Below are 7,872 nucleotides of genomic sequence, written 5' to 3'. Positions count from 1 at the left end.
CGAGGTTCGGCCCCACTGCCTATGTCCTCGCCTCAAGCTACCCCTTGAGGATCCCCAAATTCACTATTCAACCTCCTTCAGGTGGAGATAGAAACTTATTACACCTTTGAACAACACCGCTACAAAGGATTCGTGTAGAACACCCTCTACACTTGCAATCACCTTATACGTAGTGATTCAACTGTTCCCTGTGTAGAACACTTTCTACACGCACAAGGGTTATACACACCCTTTTACTAATACAAGAGCTGATAGTGGGTAGGTTATCAGAAAACACACCTCAATGAGTGACATAAGAACAATACAACGCAAACTATATTTCTCTCAAAATGAACAAGGATTAAGGCTCAATGTTTAGAGAAGAGAGAATGAAAGCTTTGAATGAATGTTGTATGCTCTGGATATTGTAAATGTGAAGCTCTCAAATGATCTATTTATAGGCATATGAGACTTCATATTCAAATTTAAAAAGATTCACATGTCAAAGACAACATCATTCACTTTTTCAAAAAATTCAAATAAAAAGTTCTTCTTTTTCAATTGTCAAAGACAACATCATTCATTTTTCAAAAACTTCAAACCTAATCTTTTAGTTTTGACATATGAAAAAATGAGCACACTTTACTTTTCAAAATTTTCAAACAAAATCATCTACCTTTTGCACAAGTCAAAAAAAGCATCAATCACTTTTGAAAATATTCAAATAAAACATGCACATGTGAAAGATGACAATCAATCATCTTTAATATTTTCAAAGTTCAACCCTTTAATCAAGGTATGCACATGTGAAAGATGACAATCAATCATCTTTCAAAATTTTCAAATTTAATTTTCAAAATATTCATGCACATGTGGAAAATGTATTTTAATGCTTTATGGTAAAATATTAATTTTGAGCCTTAATCCTAATTTCAAATTTTTAAGAGATTTACAACATTGCTATATGACTTTAATGTGAACTTGTTCCCTTCTTGCTCATGCTTGTTTCCTTGATGTGCTTGACTCCATTGTGTAGACAACTTGAGTTTAAAACTCCTTTATTCTTTGAATTCATTTGTTATCATCAAAATCTATGTGTAGATATATAATTACACAAAACTTGAAACCTTGGGTTCAACAGTATGAAAATTTAAAAAAGTTGTAATGATTAAATGAGATAAGATGAGATTATTTGGTTTTTGGTAACCAATCTGGACCCGGTCATGCTCGTGTTAAAACATGTATATTATATTATATGGGTCAACCTGAACACGACCCGTTAAGGCTATCATGCCAAAATCTCAAACCCTAATACGACCCATTAACATAACAAGTTGACATGACACGATCCATTTTGACCTATTAGTGAATACAAAATAAATTGACCTGACTTGACCCAACGTTTTCAACCCATTTATATTAATTGGTTGAATAGACCCATTTCAACCCGTTTGACCTGATTGATTTTATATAAATAATATCTATAAAAAATTAAAAACTAACTATAAGTCCAAAATTACAATCTAAACAATAAAAATACTCTAAGAAACCATTTCCATAAAGCTTCTTATAAGAATAATCAACAAAATGAAATTTGTATCGAGGATCCAATATAACTGTTATAGCCAAGAACACATTGAACTCAGATTAATATTTCTCAAACTTAGCAAGCATTTGACAATATATTTTCTTCATGTAGTCATCTTCACTTTCAAAGTGCTCCTTTAATGTCAAATAAATCAAAAAAACTACTGTAAAATACAAATTGACTATAGGGTATTTGGTTTCAGAAAAGTCACAAGTAACATCATAACTCTTAATAAACTGTTAATCTTCTCCACCTTTTTCCACTCAAATGTTGATGGACAATGCTTAAAATTGGAATCGGTCAACTTCAAATGGCTAAAGGCAAGACGATAGAAAATGGCACTCTTAAGCATAATAAAAATAGAATTTCATCTAGTAGGGACATCTTATCTCAACCCTTTCCAAGTTCAGAAGATAGAATCTTGTAAATGAAAACACATCTAACATTAGAACAAGAGAGAACTCAGACCAAACTGAGAAACTCAAGCAATTAATAGAACAAAGTGAGAAAATCAGATAAATACAATCCTAATCAAAGTAGCACAAGTTTGAAAGCAAAACCATATAAGCTCGCTGCATAGATCAAACCAAGAAATCAGATCAACTACTGGAATAAAGTGACAAAATCAAATGAATACAAACATTAGAGCAGCACAAATTTAAAAACACTAAAGCCAATACAAACTATTTGCAAAATGCCGGTTTTATTGATTTTTTTATATAAGTAAAATGCGGCTTTATTGAATTATTGAATTGCAATTTTCACTTTCAGAATTGAGAGAGACCATCTATTTAAAACTACTTCTTATTTTCTTTTATTTGTTCAATTTGGATTTAAAATAAATGTAGAATACTGGAATATAAAATAAACACCTAATTTGTAGTTTAAGAGGAAAAAGTAATCAGCCAAAGAAAGTTGTATTTTCCCTCTCTATTCTTTCATTTGGTGTTCGTATATATACAAAGTTGATCTTGTGAATAACTAATCACTGAGAAACAGTTTCTTCTCTTCATCTTCTTCTCGGGATAAAACTTGGTTTCATTAACATGGCATAAGATCATGCTTAGTTCTTTCACGGCATCCACTTTCATTTCCATAAGATCAAACGGTGGAAAGGAAGATATTGAACTTAGAAAAAAGCATATTTGACGCGGAAATTAAGGGAAAGGGCCAGCATGTTTGCTTTCGGTGGAGAGAATTTCGAAAACAATTCTGCTACGAGTAGTCATTCATGCGCACCCTTCGTGCACTCCATGCTGACCTGGAGGGTAGTTTTGTAAATTGAGTTGCTTTAAGGATTAGACTCCAGGCCTTCGTCTGCTCATTTTTCCCGCTTAGTCTGGCGCAAGAAGCCTCTCACACGATACTCAGCGCCTTCTCGTCTCCGCCATCGGCACGATTCTCTCGCCACCAGCACGTTTGGGCACCTCGAATTCGTGTTGCAGTTGACGATCAAGTACGTATACGTTGGTTGAGGGAATATAAATACGTACGTATACATCTTATCTGGCTTTTTCTCTGTTGTGGTCCCTTGCCATTTGATTCCCTGAGTTTTGCTCACAGACAGAGAACAAAAAAGGGTGAAACCCCGGCTGCGCAAGAAATGGTTTTCTACTTTCCTCTGTTTTGCTTTGCTCACTATTTAGGATTATTTATGCTTCACAACTGGTTGTTTAGCACCCGTTTCTTGTGAGGATAATGGCTGTGTTAAGGGAGCATTTTTGACAATTTCAGGATAAAAAGTACTTGATGGTGCCTTATTGATTTTTAAAGCTCCATTTCTTTTCAAGGAAACTTTAATTTCCAGGTCTGTTATATCTTATTATCTCTAGGACCTTGAGATAAGATGTCCACTGCAGTGAAGCCACTTGCATTTTGGGCATTTACCTCTATCTTTGTCTGGTTGAGCAAACTCTATCTATTTTTGTCGCCGAACGGAGGAGGGCAGATGGAGTTGGTTTGCCGGACAGAGGAGTGGGCTCAATGATCTCTGCAACGGATCTGCTACGGGTGAGGGGGAACTACAGGCTTCAACTTCGACAGGGTGTGAGGCTTCAACGCACCGTTTCATTTAATCTCTTTATATGTCATCCGGAGTGCGCTAGGGGTGCATCAACTTGACTACCTTTAGATTTTGAAAAAAGCTAAACTCAGTCGGCTCGCGTAAGCGCTGGGTTGACGTGGCAAAATGAAAACGCATCGTTTCGTAGAAATAATGAAGTGCACCGTTTGATCCCCAAACATTTCTCCCCCGCTCACTTCAAACTCCCTCCTTCCCCCAGTTTCATTTTCCCTCCTTCTCTGCGTTTCTTCTCACTGAAGCCTCCCTCGAGTCCTCCGCCCTTAGTTTCCAGATGAAAGTTTGAGACAACCCACACGGAGCCTCCTTCAAAACCTCCTTCCCTCAGCTTCGTCTCCCACCGAAGCCTCCCTCCCTTCTTCTCCCACCGAATGACTCTGGTAATCGGTTGCCCCTGGGAAGGCAAGCATTTCTTCAAATTTCGATTTTACCATATTTTTTAGGCTACAATATATATTCTTCTCTCATTTTCAGTTTCCATTAAATTGTCTGTTTTGCTTGATTACAAGATACAAGAAATCAAATGCTTTTTCAGTTTAGTTATATTACTTTCAGTGCTTTATTTGTTTGTGATTATGTATTGAATGAATAAAGTTGATGCATATCAAGTAGATCTTCGTGTGGGTCTTCAAGCAGATCTTCATGTGAGTCGTCAACTGGGATTAAAGGGACAAGTAGGGATCTAATCTGAATATCTTGCCCATTGTATGGGTTTCTAAGGCCTTAACCAGTTGATATCATATTTGTGGGTTTATTATTTGTTTGTACCCAAGCCAGGTTGCAAGAACTTCTATGCCAAATCTTAGTTTAATGATTTATCATTTTAATATTTCACCAAATTAAACAGGAATACTTTAGATCTTCTTGGCCAAGCTGGGATGTTTGATGAAGTAGAGGCCATAAGAATATGGAAATGGGACCATTTGAGGTTCTTTTCTTGAAGATTGTTCAGTTCGGAGTGTTGAATTGGCTGAATATGTTGTAGAGCATCTCTTTGACTTGGATATTGAAAACCCAGGGGTTTATGTGCAGTGTTGTTATCAAAATATACATGAAGAAAGTTCCTGGATGTACTTCAAATTGAGGTGGATGTTGTTGTTTATTATTATTGATAATCAATTATCAAAAAAGGAAAAAGAAAAAGCAATTACTCTCATTTGTTAATGTTTTGAATGGATCAATTTGAAATCAAGTTCTTATTATGTAATGTATAATAAGAATTGTGACAATTTTTTTGCTGGAAGAAAAAAAAGGCATGAATACATGATAGAAAGTTTCAGTTCTGTATTTCATAATCTGCTTGATGTTTATGAATACAATTTAGTCTTTGATGACTGGTATCTTGTGCTTAAAAGCAGAAGCTCGGCAAGCTGACATTGAGTACAAAGTGTAGAAGAAACCTTCACTTAATTTTGAAGACATTTATAGCAAGAGCTCACATAGACGTTTGTTTGTAGCTGATCTGCAATGTATTACTAAACTATCCCAGTTATACGTTTGCAATGTAACTGCTGCAACACTCATTTTCAAGATTATATTGCAGCTAACATGTAATGAATGTAATTCATGTATTGGACACTCAAACTATTGAGGCAGGGCTTGCATTTTTAATAGTTTTCTAGATTTGCAAGTTTAAATATAAATATATATATATATATATATATATATTTACTTTTGTTTGTTTGAGGAAATGCAAGTGCTTGTGTGTGTTTTTGGGTTTAGTTCAAGCTACAGCTTTTATGATTATGGAGGTGTAATGGGTGTGCAAATCAATAAAGGTACATTGGTAGGGGACCTGTAATGGTGGCTGTTGGTTTGAAATGTTGGTGTTTGGAGTGGGAGAAAATGAACAATAGAAAAGACACCTGCAGATTTAAATGGGGCCAAGCACTTTTCTTTATATAAACACACCTGCAGATTGAAATGGGACCCGTGTTCTACAATTATCCCTATTGCAATCAACAAGCATTCAACTAAAATACCAAAACTCAAAAAATGGCATTTTCATTACTTAAAACCTATATTCCAACCGAAGGATATGAGTACCACTTAGAGTTCTCATTCAAGAAAAAAACAATGGAGACAAAACCTGGGTACTAACTCCAGCATAAATAAATATACCTATCTGTTTTGACCATGAAAAACCACAAGACTCTTTAACATTTTATCTTAGTGCCAAAACGGCACAAACTATAATAAGAGAGACTAATTAACAGTACATGGGAATAACTCCATCCTGTCCCACTTCTATTCTGGCCAGTTTGGGAATGAAGCTAAATTACATTATACAATTAAACATAAATGCATTTGCTCAAAGTGTGACTACACTCCATTGCAGCTTCAACATGTCCTAAGCAGCACAGCCTCCACAGACAATACTCCTGCAATTAAAATAAGAATATTTAATGAGAAGTCATATCTAATAGAAGATTTCCTGACAAACTGCATGGCAAAAAAGTGTCAATAGAAGGCACTTGGTGACTGCACAATAGAAGGCACTTGATTATGCTAAAGGGCCATCACAGATATTGATCTGGAACAATATTTATTTACTCTTATTGCCTTAAAACTATTGAAAACTCATTTTGGGTTCATAAAAAGCTTCTTTGAAGTCGTAATTTTTGCCTTAATCAAAATTTCCCTTTTCATTGATTAGGTACACAAAATCTGAAAATTTATGGGTTATTTTTCTGCCTAGCATGTGCCCTCGAAAGAGCAGTTAAAACTTAAGTAGCTTTTGCTTAAAGAGTAAGATTATACCAAGAAAGAGAAACAACAATGATGCAAAAACTCACAACCTCATCAAACAAGCACATCATTTCAAAGGAATTAAGCCAATAGTAATGCTACACATTAAGCAAAACACACTAAATATGCAAAATGTAATACCAAATTCCACAATCAGATTTTTGCTCAACAGAAGATCATAGCAACATAGAGAACAAAATTTTGACAGGATATCGCAGCACCATAAACTGAACCAGTCAACTAATATTTTTCTATAGAAAACTAGCACATACCCATTAAGTAAAACAAATAAAGAGTCAAGTAACAGCACAATTTTCTCATTACTCAAGGTCTTGGCTTTTCTGTAAGAAACTATCCACAAAGCGAAATTGACCCAAAAACAAAAATGCAACTATCATGTTTTTATTTTTCACCTCAAGAGCTTGCTTGGGCTTCCTCAACTCCTTGACCACCCAACTATTGCTTAAACAATGGAAAGTCAAGACAACGGGTAGTTGGTTAGATCTCGCATCAAACACATCGAAGAAACAAAGTAAAAAATGCAACATAAATAAGAAGTGTAATTTGAGAGCTGGATGAAATTCTCTCCGAGGAGTGAAGATGAGTTTTCACGAGCTGGAGAACCTGTTAGGAGACAGAGCCGAAGCCAAAATGAGAGTCACACAGGCAAGAGGTGAAATATTTTCATTGATAAAACAAAAGGATGGCAGAGTGGAGTAAGCTCAAAGACGAAGGAATGGAGAAGCACTAGAAAGATCCAATTTTCACCTTGCTCGTAAGTATTTGCCCCTCACCATGAAGATGACCCCCGCGAAGATGACCCACATCCACACGAAGATGACCCAGTAGAAAATACCCACAAAAATACCCACACGACGAAGAAGACCAACTCAGTGGTTGCTTATGGCCTCTTGAAGATGACCCACACGGAGTTGGTGACCCACGAAAATACTTGCACAGATCCACTTGAAGATCTCGGTGCCGAAGTAGAAATCGAGAAGAAGATCAAACCATGAAATTTCTGTGAGCACGAAGACCACGAGCTCGAGAAGTAGACAATGCCACAAAGCTTGATCTGTGAGCACGAAGACCACTGAAGAGTTTTCACACCAACAAGAAGCAGGAACGCTCTGTTTTCTTTTGTAAATTTTCGCTTCTTCTTTTTAAAAATAAAATACCTGCCACGTCAGCCGACTCCGCGGCGACTGTAGCCGGCGACTGTACCTAACAAAGCTGTTTGGTATAAGGCACTACAAGAGAGTTTTAATTTTGTGGGATTTTATTAAGAGAAATAATAACTCATGTAGTCATGTTCCATAAATAAGAATATAATATAAGCGATTAATCAAAGTCAAGAATAAAATAAGAATAATAACTATTTATGAGATAGAGGAACAAAGTTTTATTTTATTAATATTATATATTTAGTTATATGCATATATATTTATATATTTAGTGTACTTTATATAGGGTCATT

At 35.6% G+C, this 7,872-nt stretch overlaps 1 long non-coding RNA gene across 1 annotated transcript; it reads right to left on the bottom strand.

Annotated features, from left to right (window-relative positions):
- Window positions 1-5,626: 5,626 nt before the first annotated feature.
- On the bottom strand, window positions 5,627-7,542 carry LOC122296239. Its single transcript, XR_006238434.1, has 3 exons — window positions 7,164-7,542; window positions 6,809-7,019; window positions 5,627-6,028 (listed from the first exon to the last, which is right to left on the bottom strand). It is a non-coding gene; the product is annotated as an uncharacterized LOC122296239 (long non-coding RNA).
- Window positions 7,543-7,872: the final 330 nt, after the last annotated feature.

Source organism: Carya illinoinensis, chromosome 15 (genome assembly GCF_018687715.1).
Source record: "Carya illinoinensis cultivar Pawnee chromosome 15, C.illinoinensisPawnee_v1, whole genome shotgun sequence".
NCBI lineage: Eukaryota > Viridiplantae > Streptophyta > Magnoliopsida > Fagales > Juglandaceae > Carya > Carya illinoinensis.
Note: the sequence above shows the minus strand (reverse complement) of the source record. Positions and strands in the feature narration are given on the sequence as shown.